The following is a 21851-nucleotide window of genomic DNA, read 5'->3' on the forward strand; positions in this document are numbered from 1 at the left end:
GATGTTCAGGTATGGTGAGTACTGTCCAAGATAACAATCTGGTCCACTGACCTCCCAACATGTGATTAGGCTTTTTAGTGAATCTCTTAGAACATATCTCATTTACTGCCTATTATACTATCCATGGCTCAGTGTATTAGAGTGATAGGCACTGGCACAGATTCGTCTTGCTGCACGATGCAGTGCATGCATCTGTTCATAAATCTGAGAAATATATAAATCTATAACTTGTATCTCTTGTGCAACGCTGATAGTGCAGTGGGACTTAAAAATGAATTTTGTCATTTGACTATTTGCAAAATATTGTGGTGAATTTGAAACAGGAAGGGACAGTCTTTTGTCTCATAATCCCGATAATCTTTGTGAAATCCCTCAGTATCGACTTGGATTAAGTATTGAACTGAAGATCCAGCTGGCTGTTATTAAATGTTAAAGGGGCGTAAGCCTAATTAGGCGAAGAAGTCCACTCCAGGGACAGTTCTGGGTGAGAAGCCTTCCTGCTGGCAGATTCCCGACCACCGTGCAAGAACACCACAGCTTCTGTGTAACTCAGCATGTCTTAACCTCTTCCAGGACTCTCTCTCTCTCTCTCTCTCTCTTTCCAAGGTTGAATTATTTAACAAGCACCAGTTCGTTGAGGGACTGTGTGACTATATGTTGGTTTTGTTGCTGTCTGCTGCAGTGCACTGCTGTTTTGTCCAGCTTTATGAAATGCATGTCTCGAACCGCAAGCACAGACAGTTGTCAACAAAGTCACACTACTTCGCACTGGTGGGACAGACTTAATTGAGTGAACGTCACAGCATCTTTCTGACTCAGGTCATTAACGTGAAGAGTACAAAGAGTCAAAGGAGTTATATCCTCACTGTGATCTTACACACCGTACAGTTTTCACCGTTGGCACCCTTTCTTTGTATGATTTGAAATCCTCTCACATCCCTTGTTTCCAGGGAAAATTCCCAGACAAGGGCAAGGGTGTGATAAAAAGCAAAAGGAAAAAAAACAACAACTTCATACAATCTTCTTTTTTCCATTATAACATAGATACAATGGCGCATTCATCAGGCTACACTCAGTGCTAATTTCCCTGTAGGCAACGTGCTCCATTTCACTCTCTGTGTCTGCCTTTAAAAAGCCACCGCCTCCCCTCCCTCCCCTCCTATCCCATCCCCACACATCCACATCCCCCCTGCCTTCTCCATCTCCTCCACTTCCTCCTGTTCAGCAAAATGCTGAAATGTGCGTAAGAGTGCTTATTTTTCTCATCCATTACCAGATTAATTAAAGTGTGGCTCTTGCCAATGCCCAGACGGATCCTCAATACTTCAAATGAGCTTAATCACCATGCACTCCCTAATCTCGTGCTAATTTAAAGAATTGCCTGGAACACACTGATGACTGGACTCTCCCAGTTTTCTACCAGAATGCTTTATCTGGAAAAGTCCCTCCGCTGACTAGTTCTGCTCTGGAACCATCAACCGCTTGACTATATTTCATGTCGACTTGAGCTATTTGACAGGGCTTTTTCGTTTGGTTACGGTGCTTAAAGATTTCACTGTGTTCTGTGACATGTAATGCTCCCTGTGCATTGGGGAAGGCTTGTGTTCTGGGGAGATAGTGCGCTGCCTTCTAAGACGCTGTGTGGTGTGTGTGCACACTAAGTCAGGCATTCTTGTAGCTCTTTGTTGTCCACATGTCATGATGAATTTGGTCATTGCCAGCAGTGAGCAAGACTGACACGAGAGCATGCAGTATGCCTCCAGGAAAACACAAGCTCAGCCTATTGTGCCTATTTCACAGCGCTCATTCCCCACTGCATTACCCTACTGTCTAATATGCGGCATGCTCACTGTAGAATAATGCAGATTAAATCAAAACCTTCATGCTTAAATCACATTACTGCTCAAGTGATATGTCATTTTTATTCCCCTTCATTCGTTTTGATTTATTGCTGCTTTATCTCCTAAATAATTATTTACCATTGTGTTTTATTGTAGTGGTCCCATGGCTAAACAGTCTAAATGGGTGCATTCAATTGTTGAAGGTTAATTTATTAGTTAATTCTAAAACAGACACATATTCTGCACGGAAATATATGAGTCCCAGAGAATGAGACAATAAATAAATTATTAATGGACAGATGAATTTCAATTAGTCAACAAATCATTTCTGTCAGTGTAAATATTTGTACTGTTATAGTCCTTAATGTTTTATGTCCAGGTGTTTTCCCTGTGTCTTTATACCTAGAGACTGGCAGCTGATGCCTGCAGTGCCCAGGAGTCTAAGCACCCTGCCCCACTATCTTCTGCTACTGTGTACACTGAGTCCACAGAGAAGGCCATTAATCCTCTCCATACTCCCAGATCAGCTGGCTCATATTTGCATAAAGATATCAAAGACACTGAAGGGGAGCAGTGGAGGGCTTTGGGTATATACACTGCAATATGCCTCTAGTTTCTGCCTGCTTAATAATTTTCCCTCTCACCTGTTTCTTTTTCCTCTTCAGATCCTGCAGAAGAGGAGTGTCCCTGGAGCCCTTTCTAACAGCGTGCTTGTACAACAGCATGAGCACAGTTTGTTTAAAGGGGCAAATTGCCTGATTCATCAGCAAGGACAAAACCATATTGATGCCATCCATCTCTGACAATTGAAAAGCCCCCAAATAAATCATTCATCCTGCTGTCACTTAATGTACCGTGCAAACAACAGGCATGCACAAGACACTTAATGGATCCTCAATAAAGGGAAATAGCTGAGAATTGACCCATCCTTGCAGCCCTTTCGTGTGTGAGTGTTTGCAGAGGAGAAGGGCATTGGTCTTTGTTTATGCGTGGCTGATCATGTTCAGGCCTTAGGGCAGAGCAGGAGAGAGAGTGGGGTCACATTCTGTTGCTGCTGGGTGGACGCCCACTGGATTGCCCCTGTCGTGCTGCAAACACCCCCCAGGCTCATGCAGGGGGACAGGAGTATGTGTGCCTGCTCTCCCTCTCTAAGCACCATCTGCTACCCCACTACTGAGCCACCCAGAATGGGGCCTGAGGAGGGGCATCTGGGGGTGCTGCAGGGGAGGAAGGACTTAAAGTAGCCTCAGCACTGGCTCTCCCCTTCAAATGTGTCTGCCAGGATTCTCTTCAACTGAATGTGCTCAGACCTGTGGACGAAACCTAGAGCGTGCGGTTGCAACATTGGGACATTAGAGCCTGATTAACACAATGTGGAAAATGTAATGGGCTGTGTAGACTCCTGCTGAGATCAGGATCGAATTACTAAGGAAGGGGCCAACACATTATAATCCTGCTTCCACAATGCAGGCATGCACTGGTCCTTTACAGCAGCCACCAGGGGAGGCACTGATGATTGTTCATTAGCAAACTCAGTAGGAGCTTGTACTCGACCAACCTTCTGAACATCCTGGTTTTCACCCTGTTCTTCCTTTACAATAGTGAAACCAGAGATGTGACATCAGCTTCATGTTGAGATACGGTAGTGGAAACGAAACCTGTCTTTCTTTTGTTTGTAAACAAAGGAATGTGTATTTCATTGGATGTGAGCACAGACGGTTCACTTTTTTCACAGTTGCATGTGTTTCTGTGAGCACACACTGCTCATAAGCAGAGCCTAAAGTCATTAATGTTAATGTGTGTGTGCATCCCTGACTATTCCCTGTGCGGCTCTATATATAGGGCTGTAATGATAGCCAGCTTGGGGAGATGAGAGCAGTGAATTAATAAGCCTTGGTAGAAGATCTCTGCACCGTCTCTAGACAATGCTGGGGCTCTCTGTGGAAAAGCAGTGAAGATGAGATGTTAAGAGACTTTTTCTTTTTTCATTTCTTTTTCTGCTCTTCCACTGAAGGCTGAAAATGAATTGATTTTTGGTGGCGGCACAAATGGCTCAATTTTGCTGGTTTTATTCATTAATTTCTGTCTCAGACCTGTCTCGAAATTCTGACGCGAACGTCTGATAAATTGATGAGCTCAGGGAACGGGGTAGCATGGGTCGCATTATGATGAAAGAGGTTATACACTTAAATTAAGAATTAAGCTGTATTGCTATCAGCCATAGGAGAAATATGACTGGCAGAGCAGAGCCACACAGGTGTAATGTAGCGGAATACTTTGTTTTCATGCTTTTATTAATAAATACAAGGAAAAAGGGGCAAAGAATTAAATAATTAACTGCATGAGTATGACTAAAATTAAGCAATTTATTAGAGGATTAAGTGACAGCAGCTCCAAGCAGTGTAGAGACAATACTTTCTGTTTGTGTCCCATGCAGTGTTACTTTCAAACAGTGTGATTTGAGGACAGGACCCCTCCCCATGTTTCCACTCCTGTGATGCTAAGCCAGATGAGCCAACGTCCAACCAGTGAGGGTGAACCGAGGATAAGATGCCCTAGTTGCTAGGAGTGATTGACTGCCTCTGTCTCCCCTGGGAGTGTGTATGTGTGTGTGTGTGTGTGTATGAGGAGTGTAAGCTTTATGACATGCAGCATATTTCCCCCTTGAGCTGCAGCAGTCACAGTCCAGTTTCCTGTGATCTGGCAACTGGGTGGCAAATGTATAGCCTCCCTGTTAGCAACAACATATCCACCAGACATGTGTGTGTGTGTGTGGGTGGGAATAACATTATCTCTAGACATTGTTATTTTAATTTCTGTGCACAGTCATGGCACGAAATACATAAAACAGTTACAAAAGTGACAGGGTTTATAAAGTGAAATGGAAAAAAGTGAATCGGGTGATTAATGTTGAACTTTCTCAAAGACATGACAATAAACACTGTCATGAATGATTTTGAAATAATACTAGTCAGACTAACAAGGCACAATGCTTTTACTTTCCAAAGTGTTATGTCTTCATTTTAACTTCCTGCCTCTTCCTATAATCCTTCTGCAGGGACAAAACACTCTGTCCTGTTTTGTGGATTGGAGCTTTACATTTAATTTACATTTTGACATAGTGTGAACAATCTGATCTATTTGCACTGCTTTCAAAAAAGCCTGCTGGCCAGCAATCAGAGGTCCCGACCCCTGTGCTCTTCACTGAAGTCAGTAATTTTGCAACAGAAGCCTTTAATCCATGAGTGTTTTTTTTTTTTTTCTAGCCAGTGGCATCTGTTTGCTTCAGTAGACATTCCACCAAGCAAAGTCACATTCATGCGCTAATCAATTGATCAATATTGCTCCTCTGTTGCATTTACTGCAGGTGAAACGAACCATTTATATTGTAGCTCACTGCTCATATGCACGTTTGTCCTCAAAGGTCCGACAGAAGCACAGTGAGTAATGTCTGTTTGTCTCCCTTATTTAATGGGCGTTTTAGAGATGCAGAACAGGTTCTTCTGTTACAGACAGAGATTATGTGAGCTATGTGTGCCCCTGAGGATGTCAAGAGAGCAGGCTGGAGCAGACAGCCCCCACCTGTTTGCTTTGTGTTGGCCATCTGCTAAAAGGACAAGCTTTACTTACTTAAGAGAAGGAGTATATTGTAAATCAGTTGCTAACAGCCATAAAATAAATGCTATCCAATGGGACAAACAAAAATATACTAACATTTTTATCATTTTGTCCAAGTCAAAACATATTATTTGCTACACTGAGGCAGCGTGACAAAAAAGGCTACCTGAAAGTGAGCAGAAGCTGCACCAGGAGACCAAAACCTGCCACATAGACCATCTTTTATAAGGTATTTAAGCCTCATTCTTCCTTTCATTCTAGGCCTCCCACTGACCACAGTCACACCAGCCCTTAGGTTTTCAAAGAGACCTTAATCATTTTAATATGAAAGCTGCTAAGTACCCCCAATAATCACTTTGATGAAACGGAGGACATTTTAAGCAGCCCCCCCCCCCCCCTGCATGGCAGCTTTTCACCCCTGTCTTTCATCATGCTTTTCATCATTCCAGCTCCAGTGACTAATGCAGGTTCCTGATATGCCATGTAATTTACACCTTTCAGTCTTTCCCAAGTCTGGCTCATTTCATCTCTGCCTTTGGCTTTGTCTACCTTTTTCCAATCAAAGCAATTATTATGGTAAAAAATGGACTAATGCTTTTCAGGTGATTATTAGAGTCTATGTTAATAGAAGCTCAACAAAAATAATGAACAGAATCAATTAATTGTGAATTTGTTCTGTGTATAAAACACCTAGGAAACTCCACTGGGATGCTCATGCACATCTGCTGCAAATTGTTTGCTAACACAGTAAACAGCTGATAGGAGTCTTTATCTTTCGCAGTTGTGTAAGTTCGCTGGTCAAAAATCACTTGATGCAGTTTCTATATTGGTTTCAAATGCTAAAATGCACTGCACATAATACTTTAGATTTTAGCATTAGCTGCTGTCCTGTGAAAAAGCCTAATTTCACCTACTTTTAAAGTTCACTCTGTACCAGCTTGAGCTCTTGCAGAATCTAGGACAAAGTTTGTCTTTATCTGCAGACCATAAATGGAGCAAAAGTGGCAGTGACAAAGTTGAAATATAGGCTGATATTCTCTTGCAAAATACTGGTGTTTTCCTAATGGTTGGCTGAAGACAAAGAGGTCAGTGCGTCACAATTTTCCCACATCTTGATATATAAATCAATCGACCACTGTTCATGAAACCAGATGCAAAGTTCAGTTATTGTTTGCGTTTTTAAGTTGAAGATATGAGTCTAATTGTATTTTGGCTGAACTGTATTTAGGAATATTAAATATAATAATATTTCACAGTGTCCACAGCTTAACTTTGCACGGGAGGGGGAGTAGTAAGCAAAACAAGCTGAGGAGGAAAAGGCCAATCTCCTGCCCTTTGAGTTATATTTAGAAATGGTACAGAGGTGGTGCACATCTCAGCTGATTTAGTTCCAAAAAAAATGATGCATGTGCAGCAACATCCTTGCTACCTCACAAATCCAATCTAATGTAGTGCCACAGTCGCAGTGATAGAAACCAAGTAGTGCAAATGAGTCTTTGTTGACTTATTTATCTCCTCTTGTGTGTTACCTTGGTATCTCTCTCTGCCTTTTGGCAGTTGCACTGCCTTGTGGTTTATTTATACCTCCTCTCATCATTTATTAAAAACTCAGTCAGTGGGGCAGACGAAAGAGCATTAGGGAGTGAAGTTGACAGGCTGCTCGGGAATCATCCTTCCTTCGTGCCAAGTGGGGCTTCTCCTGCCCTCGCGCCTTGCACTGAGCGCCAAAAGCCCAACATGGCAGAAAGACAAAGGGAGGATGGTTGGTACTGCACTGCCAGTAAGTGTCGGTTTTCTAAGAAACACATTTCTCCCTTTTGATGTGATAGGCCTAACCAGTTTTACAAATCTACAATTATTTTTTTACAATGTTTTGTCTCTTTGTGAGTAGTTTGCAGTTACTGGAATCAGATGAGAAGCGCCGAGTATTTTCCAGGCAGACAAACAACTGCATCTGCTCTGGTAAGAATACAAAGAGTATAAAACCTCAGTAGACGTCCCGAAGTCTCCATTAACATCAGTGAACATTTGTTGTGTGTAGCAGTGTCTGTCTTTGTCTCATTTTGAAACAGTTTTTTGTGTATTTTTAAAGCATTTAAGAATTAGTTAACTTCATATCACAAGAATAAGGATGTGATGTAATCACAAAATGTGTCTCTTACTGGACAGTTGTTAATACCATTTTATGTACTTAACCCAAACTTTAACACACCATCTCCATGTCATCTTTAATTATCTAACAAGTGGGAAATATGTTTTCTTTTAGGTGAACTGACCCTTTAATAAGTCATGCATTCTTTTCTTCAACTCCACATTGTCCAAAGAACAGGAAACCAACAAAGCCTAATAAAAATTCTTAAAACTCCCTAACCGTCAATGAGAAAGGACAGACCCTGAGGTAACCTCAGTAAGGAATGTCACACCCGTGCGGGATACTGTGTGAAGGGATGGCAGAAGAACTGGACCACCCAAAGATGCCAACTGTCCTTCTGCAGTTCTGAGCAAAAACTCAGCTGCTCTGCAGCTGTGGACGGGGTAACGGCTGTGTCTATTTAAACACAAGTTTAACCTGGAATTGCATGAGTGTTTAGCAATGCTTAGAACGTTCCTGTTTTGCAATGCAAATGTTTTACTGGGTCAGTAGTACTGGAGGAGCTTGTCGTTCTTGAACAGACACATCATCTTGACTCCTTCAGGTGCTCCAGCTTCATTTTCACAGTCCAAAGCCTTTTGCCTGTTGTGAATATGTTTATCTATTAGAAACATTTGTTACAATATTTAATGCAACATTATTGCGCCCTGTGTATACTACCAAGTATGTGTTGTTTCAAATACTGGTGACTATGAAACGTGATCCAGGAAGTCCAGTTAGACCAACAGATTAATGATTTTATCTGATACCAAAGTATTGCATGCAAGTTTATGTTGCCTTGTTTGTTTTGTCAGTGCCAACTGTAGTGCAGTGGCCTCATTCAAATTAAATAAGGGGGCTTCTCTGTCTAAACACAAGCTTTTTCCTTGTCTGGGCTGTTCAAACCACGCTGGAATAGGCTCCAACCTCCTTTGACCCACTTTGAACAGAAAAGGGATGAATTTAATAAGTGAATTGTTGATATTATTTAGTGATGGCATATTATTGTTTAATAAATATCTAGCTTTGGCAACTTCCAGTAGTTAAATAAAAAAAAAAAAAAAAAGTGGCAGACAGCATTATTTGCTAACTTCAATCCTCCCTCCTGGATGTGACCCATGCAGCGACGTGAATGGGCTGACAGCAACATGATTGCACCAGTTGTCTCAAGAATTGACTCATTTAAAGAGAAAACACGTATAAAAGAAGAAGTAAACAATGCTAAAATTGCACAAAATTTCCACATATAGTAGCTTCCTTTCTGCACACAATCTGGAGAATCACTCTCAAAATATATTTAAGGTCTAAAAAAATTTAATTCATTATGTAATTTAAGCCCTGCAGTCCAGTGACCTTTGCCCAGCCGTGTCCTTTGGACTCCCAAAGCACCTCGCTGTAAACTGCAGACTCGCCATTTAAGGTATTTCTTCCATGTGGTCTTTTACACACTGCTGTTCCTCTGCAGGAGCAATCAGCTGTCATGACTGACAGCGAGATAAGAGGACTGACATAGCACATAGAAAAGAGTCAATGATCTCTTCGCTGAGGTTTTTGCTTCTTGTGTGTCTACATTTGCAGCCATAACCCCAGAGCTAGAAGTTATTTGACCACTGTTAAGAGATAACTTGTATAACATAATCTCTTTTGATTGAGTAGGATATTGAGAGCAGGTGAAAGGCGAGGGGGCAGAAGAGTTCATTAAAATAACTAACCTGGTAATGCAGTAATTCTGGAAACACTCTGTGGAGGAACTGGTGTGGATGCTCTGGTGTCACCTCCCTTTGATCCATGTGAATAAAGAGGCATCAAAGAAGGCAGAGGGTACTCTCTGTTAGTGTCTGTTTGTGTGTGTGTGTGTGAGTGAGAGAGAGAGAGAAAGAGAGCGTAATGAATGGGGAGTGATCTCATTGTGAGGAAATTGTTTGACATACAGTAGTTGTGCAGCCTGATGGATGTGCAGCCCCCTGCTTGAATTGCCACACTAACATTTCAGTGATCAGCAGTTTCTATCATTAACACTAAGGTAGGTTAAGTTGAGTCTTATCTCAAATTGGCAAGGTACTGAATAAAGACATGACTGAGCATAACATGAATGTTAGAGTTGGAGCAAAGACTTTTCCATTTCCTTTTCGGCAATTGAAAGTGATCTCGATGTTATATTTTCCTTCATGATGATAGGTAGTGTGACCAGTCCCTGGGCTGTCATAGACCTGCAGAAAGTCCCATATAAAGACATTTATAGGCAGCTTTACACATTCAAATCGAAGTTAAATCTTCAATAGGTGTCCTGTTGGGCTGAGGTCTGGAGACTTCAAAGGCAATGGCGTACGATTTATTTGGTTTCATTAAGCCTTTGAGCATTTCTTTGTCCCCTCAATAACTGTGGTAACCTTTATTTTGTAAGCTTTTCGTCTGTGGCCACAAGTTCTGAATTGACCAGAGCTGCAGTGTAGTGCGTTGGGACACTGCAGAGCTGTGAATTGCTGCTGAATACACAAATGCATGTGTAATAAACAGTGTTGGGGTTAACACACAAGATTTTTTCTATTCATAGTAATGCAGTAATATAAAGTGATACTTAATTAGTTATTTAATGCAGTAATGTTCTACTGTCTTTAGAAAGTATTTCTGTAATGATAAATCCACAGGGGTTATTGTCATCATAAAAATAATAATAACCAGGTAAAGCTTGGTATAAGATATAAAAGATATATATATCCAGGCAATAAGAAGCCAAAAACACGTAAATAATAATGTGGAAACAGAGTATGTACCTGTAAACACACCTGGTAGTTTCTATGTAATACAACGAATAAGTGCTGTAAAATGCACAGTTCCCTTTTTCTACTTAATGTCATGACAATTTCTGTTCGGTGATGGATGGATGACATGACAGCTCTCCAGAAGTGAAGCCACGTTAAGGCAAGTTGCTGAATAAGTTACGAATTCTAGCCCCTTCCTGTGATAAACCTTTGTAGACAGACATTATCATGCTGATTTAATTAAAGTGGTCATTTTTCATGTGGCAGTAAGATTGTAACCTTAGATGTTACTTTTCTTAAAATTATTAGATAATATATTACTTACTAAATGTAATTGTGACAACAACATGTGGCTTTGAAATAGTTCAGACTGTATAAACATGCAATGCAAAAGCAAAAAAGCCTACAGGATTAAATGTACAGTGTAGGCACCGGTATAGATAACACAGAGCAGGGGTTCGTTATCCTGGACCTTAAGGACCCCTGTTTTCCAACTAACCCTGCACTACCCACGACTGTTTACCTGGATCAGGTGTGTTCAGTCAATTGGAAGCTGGAAGATACCAATTTACTTTGTGTTCCCCAACTCCACCCACATCTAAGATGGAATTTTCCAGCTTTTGACTGACTGAACACACCTGATCCAGCTAATCAGCAGTGAGTATTGCAGGGTTAGTTGGAAAATGTACACGACCACTGCAATTGAGGGATTTTGATTTTCCACTGATTCAGATTTTTTCTGCTTTGCCTTTTTTATTGTAAACTACCTGACTGTACAGGACAACTTTAGCATTCACCACCAAAATGACATACACTCAATTAGAGCGTGACTTTTAAAAACTGTAGGGTGGTGGGTGTTGTTCTGATGGAGTTTGGACTAAACCACTGCTGTCATAGTGAATCATTCACATGAGTTTGATATTGTTTTTTAAAATACATTTTTGGGAAAACAGGAGGAGTCGCTTATGCTTACAGTAAACACATATTGTTCCAATTTCCTTCAGCATACATTACAGACTGATGACTGTTTGTATTGCAGCCTGGTAGACATTTGATCTTTAATAGCTTGCCTACAGTCATACTGCTGCTGACTGGCCAGGTGTCAGAAAATGAGATCACGACATCAGTCGTTGTTGATCTGGTGCCGCCTCCTGCGCTGTAGACTTCTGGTTTCCTTTCCCTGGCCATCTGCCAAGTTACCTAGTAGCAGAGAGGCAAAACAAAACAGATCCCTTTCCCCTCTCCTCAGTTTCTGACTTCTTTGAACTTTCCACGGCATCAGCATAATTGGAATAAAGAGCACACCCAGAAAATGGGAAAAAATGGGAAAACCTTCCCTCGCCCTTGTCGTATTGTTGACTTCTAGCTAATGTTGAGGGCTTGCTTTTGTATTTTCCAGTGTGTGGTTTTACACACTGACATCATGCATTCCTTTTGTAAAAATCACCTCCTGAAGCAGACATGCTTGCTTGTATGTGAGTGTGTGTGATGTAAACCATGTAATTATCTGTTATCGACTCATACTTCGCTGCTTATGAGACACAGGTCTGGTTTTTGGGGATCCAGAGATTCATCATTTGTTAGCTTCACATGATGTAATTCAGATTCTTACGAACCCTCCCTAGCTCACTTTTTCTGTAGAAATTGACCGTGTATCTGTATCAGATTTTCTGGTTTGCTTTCATGCATTTTCTTAGGACATTGTGTTCTGATGTGTCTGTTGTGTTGCTTTGATATCACAGCTGAAATAGCCAGACTAATGCCAGCAATAACTTGGGGAAGATTTAAGGGATAACACTGGGAAAGCTTTCCAGTGCGTCTTCTCTGCCAGAGGGAAAGAGCCATAGAATAACAGGCTTAAGATTAGGGAGGAAATATTTTCTGCTTGCGCTCACTGTTAGTACAGATCACAAGAATTTTTCAGTGGGAAAGAAGTCAAAATATTCCAGGTGGCTGGTGGTGATGGGTAACGGAATAGATTTGCAAAAAAGCCGAGTGGCAGTGCTGCCTTTCCAAAATGAAAGATGATCTTTTGTATCTGAGGGGGAAAAAACAGGGAACTTCCAGCTCTCAGGTCTTTTATAAAAGAGCAAAATAAATACAGAAGTTAGAATTTCTTGTCATTTAACATCATGGCAGGAAAAAGCACAAGTGTAATTATTGAATCACTGAAGCTATGTCATGAATTAAAGTAAAAAAAAAAAAAAACTTGAAACATACTGAAAATATAAACTATACATTTGTATTATAAATACTGAATGTGTTTTTGTCACCAATACAATTGAGCCTTTAGACAACTGGACTGTTGAAATTGTGACTGAAAGTTGCTGTTGCTTTGAAACACACTTAAAACGTTTAAACAAGAAAACTCTTTTGTAACTGAGAGTTTATACAGGAGGAAGAAGGGGCTTCCTAAGTTATGAGAGTTTTTTTCCTCTGGGCTCCGAATATCAGTAGTAAAAGTTTAATGCACTCCGGTACTTGTCAAGATATTTCACTCTGAACTGTAAATGTCAACCATATGCTGGCTCTAAAACAAAAGTCAGAAGGCTTTATCCTCTGGGCACCATGCATATCTAACCTTATATAGGGCAGCCGGGACTCAGTTGGTAGATTGGCTTGTCCACAAGCCATAGGATCAGCAGTTTGATCCTGGTCTCCTATCCACAAAAACAATCTGTTCAGGCGATCAATAAAGTATTTAAACATCAAACAGACGTAGGCATCACGTAGTTGTTAGGATATTTCAGTCTGAGCCAAAGTGATGGACAGACCAACAGACCAACACTGCAAAAAAAATTGCAAACTGTGACCGTGACTGTGTTTTACAACTCAAATAGTGGCAGCTGAGGGAAAATTCCTCTCTGGTCTTTTCAAATCAGAGGGACTTTCCTCAATTGTGTTTTTGAGATATGTACTTCCTATAAACACATTCAGAGTTTGATAATTTAACTCTTTATGTCTCATTTAAGCCTGTTGGAGGATGATTTCTGTTTATTAGCAGTGCATTTATTTACATCATCTCATGGGGGATTTCTGTTGAAGGGCCTGACCCTGCAGCTGGGCCACTTTATGTGATGTGTTGTGCCAGGTGGTAATGAAGTAACTGGAAAACCCTCAAGAAACCCACAAAGGCTCTTGGTAGATCATTGAAGTTGTTAACGTGCATTGTTGTTGACATGTCTGCATGTGTACTCAGATTTACTTATAAAATGTTTTGGTACAGTATCTTAATATTGCGTTGACATCAGGTTGCATGAAATTGCTTTTTGTTATTCAGAGCACATGATGCAAGTGTGATTTTATTTTAAACATAAAGTAAGTATTTCTTCATCCACCAGCATTTTGCCAACAGCGTATGTGGGAGTTGAGTGTGTGTCATTTTACCATGATCATAAGCTAGTTTAAAATAACATACAGAGCTGAAAACCCCCAATTAGAGTGCAAGGCCCTCCTGTCATCGTGCACTAAATCTGTCACACTAATCATAATCTTGTAAATTAGGAGCACTTGTTCTCCTGCCGCCTTTTCCATGACAAGTGTCTGTCTTTGTCACTAGTTCTCCTCTCTTGTATGAAAACTCAAGTCTATTTCACGCCAAACACCTGCAGCAGCATGTTTAGCTTTTTCCACTACAGCCTTCAGCGTATCTGCTTCAATTTTTTTGTGTATTCAGAGGATTTCAAATGAGCCCCCCTATCCATCCCCCACGCTGAGAGTCGCTCCCAGGGCTGATCTGATGTGGACCACATGCAGAGCTTGTGTATGATGGTATTGACTTTACATTCAGTCTGCTTATTCTCCCAGGGCTTCCCTCGGAGAGGTAAAATAGAGTTGGCAACATTCCTTTGCCTCTTGTCAAACCTCGCAGTGAGTTTTAGCATGCAATACAGATTTATGAGCTTGTGTGTTGGGATGTGAATTCGATTGTGCAGCAGTGACAACTGTATACAGATTTGATGGGGGGACAAAAGCGCTAGCAGGTCAGCACGTGAGAGTAAAGACTGGGTCTACTTTATTGTTTCTGTTGTGATTCCCAAACATAATCTCCCTGTGATGTCAACACGCCTGCATGAATGGTGATGTCATCTGAAAGCAAAGGGTCTGGGCTGGCTGAAGAGTGTCGCCACCAGAAGACTGTCTAGGAGCCAAAGCATTAGCATAGAGGCTAGACAGGTCCACTTTCAAACCCAATCACCCTAGCTGTCTCTCTTCTACCGCTGCTTGTTGCTTGGAGCCCCTGTCAGGGCTCAGGCTCAAAATAACTACAAAATAATATTCAAAGAAATGGCTGTATTCCATAAAGATATTTCCCCTGCAGAGCTCATCTCTCTCTGCCTCTCTGTAATTGGGGTGTGACCTAAATATCTGACTGAAGCTGCACTTGAGCGAGTCTGCAGCCTCATTGACCTACATATGTGGAGAACATTGGTAAAGCTTTGCCAAGATCAATACACCACAATGTCTTTTCGCCGAGGTTGCCTTTTTCAATTGAACGCGTTTTGTTGTATGGGTCATAGGAAGCTAATAATTGTGATTGAAATTGTTGGTGCATGCAATTGCAAACAAAGACTGTCTAGGGTTTGTCATCAACCTGTTGGAAAGCTGCACACTCGAGCTGATTATTTTTATTTCTTTTAAAATTTCCTTAAATTTTCATTGTGAGTTTCACATTTGTTCATGCTCGCTGAACCTTTCTTTATTGTCTGTCATGGTCAGCTGCTATTTAAAGGAATGCATTTCAAAATTGCTACAGCAAACCTCTCAAGTTTACTTTTGACCTATTTAGGCTTTCACAATACTTGTTCTCCCACAAAGTGTATCGGTTTTGCTACTGTAGCCGTTGTGTGCTCCAGACCTTTGTGGTTTTTAACACTGTTTGGCATCCTGTCTTCTTATGAGCAGTGCAGAGGAGAATGAAGAGGACTCTGCACAGATTGCATCTCCAAGAAAGTGAGAGATGGTATCTAATGTACCTGCAGATAGCACTGATAGCTGACAACAGAAATGGTCATGGAGTGGCTAATGGGGCGGTTGCATCTATATAGCAGATGTTTAGTAATTTTATTTGCAGTGACTTTTAATGAGGAGCATGCTTATTGTTCTTTATACTGGAAAAGGATGTGGAACTTTTACATAAGGAATGAATTGACATTTAATTTATCTGTACAACAATAGATTGATTGCAAAGCTAAAATAAAAAAAGTATTACCATATTTAATTATGTGGGTAATCCGTGAATGATTTTTTAGATTATATGGTCTCTATATTCAGTCAGTCAGAGAAGTTTTAGCAAAAGTGCCCTAAATATGTTTTGCTTAGTAAAAAGAAGATTTGTATGTGTATTAAATATAGAAATTAATTGTTAAAGAGTTTATCAGCATGACAAAGGTGTCAAATCAAACCAAAGGCAGACAAAGGCTGGTTCCCAAATACATTAGATCTATTCCCTGTGGTTTAGTAATTGATCGTGACAGATCCACCTCCTGTTGATGACAGCCTCTTTCCTACTGTGAGGCCCTCAGTGTGTGGGATTAATTTAGGACTTCCTCCGTGCTCTTCTCCTCAGCCTTGGCAAAAACAATAAAACTGGCTCCAGCCTGATGTTCCTGTGTTCTTACCCCTCCAGGGGCAACCCTGGCTTGGTTTGGTTTAAACACACACTGTAATTAGGAACATCCTCTGGGTCTTGTAATGTCCATGAATCAGGAATTGTTCAGTGAGGAAGAGGACCAGTGCTATTGTGTAAAGTTAGTGATGCTGTAGAAGATGCTGTTGATGTTTGCTTTACAGCATGTGGACTTAGGGTTTCTCAGGTTTTTAGAATCACTGGGTTGTCTTTGCTAGGATTGTTTATCATGGTTGAGAACTAAAGTTCAGGCTAATTAGAGACTTGGCACCTTGTGGCTCTTTAAGTAATGTTTAACTCTGTGTGTGGTGTTAGATCTGACTATAAAGTGCTGATGTAAACACACTGAGAGAAGTGCTGTTGTTGCTGTTTCTTAAGAGCATTACGGTGTTGTTTTAAACATCCGTGCCAGGAAACCGGTGAAAAAATCCAAAAGCAACAAGCCAAATGTTTTTTGTTGGTCATGTTTCTTTAGTTTTTGTTTGTTTTGACAGTGTTAGCACCATTGCTCTGTGTGTGGTAACCCTCTGGAGTCTTCCATAACACTGAGCATGTTTTATTAATATTACTATAACTAATATTGCTATTATTTACGCATAATTCAAAGACAAGCTAATAATACTAGCTAGAAAATGTAGATGTGGAGCTTTTGAACAACGTCTTGCTTGGTGAACCTCATGAAAGAGATTTTTAAAATGGTGAGTTAATTATATTTTTCTAGTGATTTTAGGATTTTACAAGAAAATAATTTGGATTTCAATAATCTTTATGTGTTAAGTTTAGTAAAGTTTTATTTCTTACATACTTGTTTTCTTATGATTTCTGTGTAAATAAACTGTGAAATTATTTTTGTACAGCCTTGAGCTGTTCAATAATAATAAAATCAGTGTTTATCTGATTGATGAATAATAATAATGCGGTTATTCTCAAGATACAGCAAAATTTATGTTGAAACCAAACAACACTATGCATGTGGAGTAAAAAATTAAATTAATAAAATTCAAAAATGAAAACAGAGAAAACCTGTAAAAAATAACAAAAATGAAGCCAATCTCCAAACCGTTAAAGTCAGTTTATCCTTCACCCGTCTGTGTATCAGTGAATGTGTTTGTGTATGTGAATGTGTATCATGAATTTCGTCACCTCCTCAGCTCATGAGAATTAGAACAGACCCTCTACAGACGTCCACCAACAGCTCATAAATTGTCTCTGTGTGGACTTTCTGCACTGCCAGCGCATGTGCCAGAAAAGAAAAGGAGACTTTCCACATCCTGCACATGGTTAATGTTAATTGTCAGTCCTCAACGTTTTTTACTCTTTCAGTCAAATACAGCTAACAAAGGAGTGATCCTTCTTTACCGTTGCTACTGGGCTGCCCTTACGCTTTGGATTGTCCACGTGTGGAAAATGTCTACATGCAGCCCAACTTGAATGAAGTATAGAATAGAAGCACATCTGTAGTGCAAGTGCAGGTCCACTGGGGCAAACATTAAGTATGAATTAGATTTAATGTCCACACGGGAACATCTAAACAACTACATGAAAGTTTTTATAGAGACACTCATAACCCGCAGAGGGTTAAAATGTTTGTTAGCCCGTAATGTTTCCTGTAGTGCCATCACAATTTCGACATTTATAGCACTGAGTTAAATGCTTTCACAACTATTGGATAAATTACCTTAGAATTTGGTTCAAATATTGAAATATTCATATTTTGGACTACCTGCAAAGCCAGTGAGTAGGTTAAAGTTAATTATGGATAAAATGAATGATGATGACTTTTGATTTGAAATGGAAAACAAACTTTGATAAAGTCCAATTTTTAATGAAATGACCCCTTGTTTTTTTCTTCTCCTCCTGTCACCAGTAGTTGCTACAACTAGTAGTCACCTAACAATATAATATAACTAGGCGTCAACCCAAGAGGCTGTTTTTTTAGACGACAGCCTCTTCTTATCTCGGCATTTAGCTCAAAGTATGGGTGTAGCTATGTAGCCTCACACTGCAGGTACTAATACTACTTTATTGATCTCCGTGGGGATGTTCAGGACACTATATCACTATCAATACAATATCGATATCAATGTAGCTGTCAAGCTATGGAGCGAGTTATTTAGTGTCTATGAAATGAGAAGTAGTAAATGAATAAAGAAAAAAATTATGGGTGTTGTTTTATGCCACAACTGAGCACGTGAATGTGTTCAAATTATACGTAGGAGTCGCAGCTATTTTACCTAATTTGCATAAAGTTCCACAGACTTTTTCACTCTATGATCTTCGGCAGCATCTGACTGTCAAATGATTTGTGCATCTTCAGGAAATTCCTCCCATTGATTGGATATGGATCATATAACCCCGGGGAGAAAAATGACACTGTGAACTATGTGAGTGTTTTATGTTTAGTGGTGTGAACTGAAAATGAAGACGTAAAGATGGTTGATGTTGAATCATGAGAGCTCCTGAAGCTTAAATCTATTTATCTTCATTCTGAGATCAATGATTAATTCCTGATTATTTCCCATGTACATCACTCAGTGTCTCTTGTTTTTTCAGTCAGACTTCCTTCTCATCCCGTTTCCTCTGCTCTTATATAACATCTGTCTTACACCGTGAAGCATGATTATTTGCACATTATCTAAGCAGAGAATGATTGTCTTGGGTCTTTCACTGTGAGGAAGTTGCTTTTTCTCTGACCAGCAGCCAGAATTACAGGCAGGAAACTGAGAGCAGAATTGGTGCCAGAGGGTGTGTGTGTTTTGTAGCAAAGGGTGTTTTGTGGAGACAGCAAGTTGGATTGTGGATCCCGTCCCCCGCTCGGCGCCATGAGGCCCACGCACAGGAAGCTTCTCCTGCTAAATACAGCTGACCCCCCTCCTTCTCTCCCTCCCCCCCTCCCTCCATCTACAGGTCTGTACACTGAGAGCTGAAAAGAGAACAGCGAGAGCAGCCTTCTTTTCGCCTCTTCTGCTAATTCACCGTCCCTCCACAGCTGTGAGTTTTAATGATGTCCCCGTTTTGGAGTTTGTTGCAACTCATTGTTTGGAGATCATATATTCCTATGTGTAAATGTCCATGACTGGGATCTGACCCTACTTGAGACCCCTCTGACCCTCTGTTGCAGGGACCCCGTAAAAAGCGAGACATGGTCTGTGTTGACGGAAACTGGATTTTTTACAACCTCCCCCTTTTTTCATGGGTTACCACTGCAGTTACACCCTTTGTTTGCCCTTTCCAGTCCAGAACTAGACTTGCTATTCGGCTTTTAACACACTGATTCAGGTGGTGAAATTAAGTCCTGAGCACATCCCTTTGCCAGCACTTTGGTTAATAACGTTCTTTCTATCCACAGTTGGTTATTTTTCCTGATCTCAAATCCCGAACAGGACAGGAAAGAAGACATAATCTCAGCTGAGTGCTGTCTAACTGGCTGCATGTCAGTCTCCTCTCTTGACTCAGTGAGAACACTGTAACCAGCAATTTGGTGTATGAAAGTTTGGATTTCATCTCAGATGGCTTTGTTGGCCAATTCCATGTATTTGAGGGACGTGTTAGCAGAATGTTCAACCTACATTGCAACAATGATCAGTCTTGTAAATGTCTCCCTAATTTATTGGACAGTTGCTCACCACAAATCTGTTGTCAGACCAGAGCCAGTGAAGCAGTTCCCTATTTATGCAGTGAGACAGAAAGTAATACTGAGGTCTAAGTCACAGGTAGGCATGCAGCATACAGTACTTTCATGCAGCAGATATTTCACGTCTTGCTTATCAACCCTCACCACAGTCATTTGCCAAACGAATTAATTAACGTATTCTGTGCTGAGTTCCAGGTACTTTTATGTACTTGCTTTTATGTTTTTTTTGGTCTTCACAAACCTGTTCATTATCTTACCATCAGTGCACGTTGGAAGCAGGCGTTAAAGGAAATGTTTGGTTTCGGGTTCCCTCAGGCCAATGAGCCAACTACCAACAATTAGGCATGCACCCGTGTGATGCAGAATATGACTTGCACGTGTCAGGGTAGGATGATGTTGGCTGTGTTTTGCAATGCCTTCCGCAGTCAGCGTGAATCCAGCTTAAGTGTTTGTCTGACTTGTTAGCCAGTTGCTCACAATATCTTAAATACATTTGCAGCAGACATGAAGCAGCATTAGCATTCATTTGGAGTCCTGTTTCTGGCCATCTGACCAGCCCTTTTAGCTCTTTTTTCTATATTTACAAACGCCACTTTGTTCAGCAGCTAATAGATACATTTATTTGTCTGCTGTTTGGTGTTGGGAAGGTCATGTTCATTGATATTATATGAGAGCGCTGAGACAAAACAATCGTAGTAAAGTTAAATTCTCTGCTCATTCCTATCAGTTGCTCATTTAACTTTGCATTGTTATTTAAATCAGTGTTGATTAAAGCATATTGATTGTAGTATCTTTAACCAAGGTTACCATCTACAGAAATAATAGAAAGTTAAATTGTTAATGATGTGGCTGTTGGATCATTGAACCAGAAAAATGTTCCACAGCAGTATTTTAATATGTATATGAGTGAGTCAAAATGTAATTTGTAATTGAGTCTTCAAATAGAAGAATCAATCTACAGAAAGCAGGAGACTGTTTCTCTCGTCTTTTATCTTCCTGTACCGAACAGAAATGTACCCAGTAACCTCTGTGGGACATGTAGCTGGCAGATTGTGAGGAGATCAATACGCTCTGCAGGAGGTTGCAAATGCTGGGGATAAGCAGAAATTACTTTACGATGAGATGGGAAAAGATGTTGAAGTGCTGAAGACAGGGATAAGGGAGAGTAGGAAGGAATTTCAGCAATTTCTGAGGATGCCCTAACGTCATCCTACTTATTAATCGGTATGTGCAGAACTAATGATGAAATAAGAAATAAACTGTATGATTCTTAGCTGAAAGACTTGATCAAAGAGATTGTTGTGGGGGATGGATGGAGGGGGGGGGGGGGGGGGGGGGGCAAACAGACTGTCTGGTGGACTCTTGCTGCCGGCTAGTCTCTGTGGCTCGGGAGTTCTGATCTGAGCTCTGGGAGAGCTGGTTTGGACTCAGCCTCAAGTGTCTTGTCTTAATGTGATTAGGGCTCGATGAAGCCTCAGGAGGACACCTTGCCCATGTAACCCTCCCCACTAATCCCTTAGTATGGAACTGAAACTGGTCTCTCTGTCGCAGACAATAACAGGTGATATGGACAGGCTTTTTTCTGTGCTTTGCAGGCTGTCTCATACTAACTAAATTCACAGAATTTAACAATTATTAGGGGCCTTCTTACTTTTATTAAGTGCTATGATGAAATGACAACCAATTTATAGGCTTTAAACAAGCCAAAGTGTGATTGATCAAAAGCGGCTTCAGCTCAGTAACAGGAAGGCGTCTTTGATGATGCCTGAATTTTCCACTGGGCATAGCTGGTAGTGGATTATAATTGACCAGTGGCATAGCAGCGGAGCACTGATAACCAAACAAGGACAGATTGGGCTCAGCTGTTTAAGGTACTCATCTATGTGGGTTTTGCTGCTGTGTATTAATGGAGCTTTGGAGTGCTCCTGAGCTCTGCGGACTCCTTATCCCCATCACTGTTGTGTAAAGAGAGAGAGCCTAATCCTATCTGGCCTGCAAATCCTCCTCTGGGGCCCAGACGATGTGGAAACAGGCAAACCATTGCACAGGCGCCTGACTGGCCCTCTCTTTGTCTTTTGTACACTTAGTTGCACATGCACAGAATCTCTCTCTCTCAAATTCACACACACTCACACAGACACACACACACACACACACACACAAACACACATGCACACTGCTGGATACCTGCCAGTGCCACTGCAGTCACAGGTGAGCACTGTAGTTTACTGCAAAC

The 21851-nt window shown here is 40.8% G+C and overlaps 1 long non-coding RNA gene across 1 annotated transcript; it reads left to right on the forward strand.

The window, feature by feature from the left end:
- The first annotated feature begins 755 nt into the window (after window positions 1-755).
- On the forward strand, window positions 756-9385 carry LOC137105021 (uncharacterized). The gene is made up of 4 exons (XR_010911767.1): window positions 756-2428; window positions 2507-7239; window positions 7351-7421; window positions 7726-9385. It is a non-coding gene; the product is annotated as an uncharacterized lncRNA (long non-coding RNA).
- The last annotated feature ends 12466 nt before the right edge of the window (window positions 9386-21851 follow it).

Source organism: Channa argus, chromosome 19, assembly GCF_033026475.1.
Source record: "Channa argus isolate prfri chromosome 19, Channa argus male v1.0, whole genome shotgun sequence".
NCBI lineage: Eukaryota > Metazoa > Chordata > Actinopteri > Anabantiformes > Channidae > Channa > Channa argus.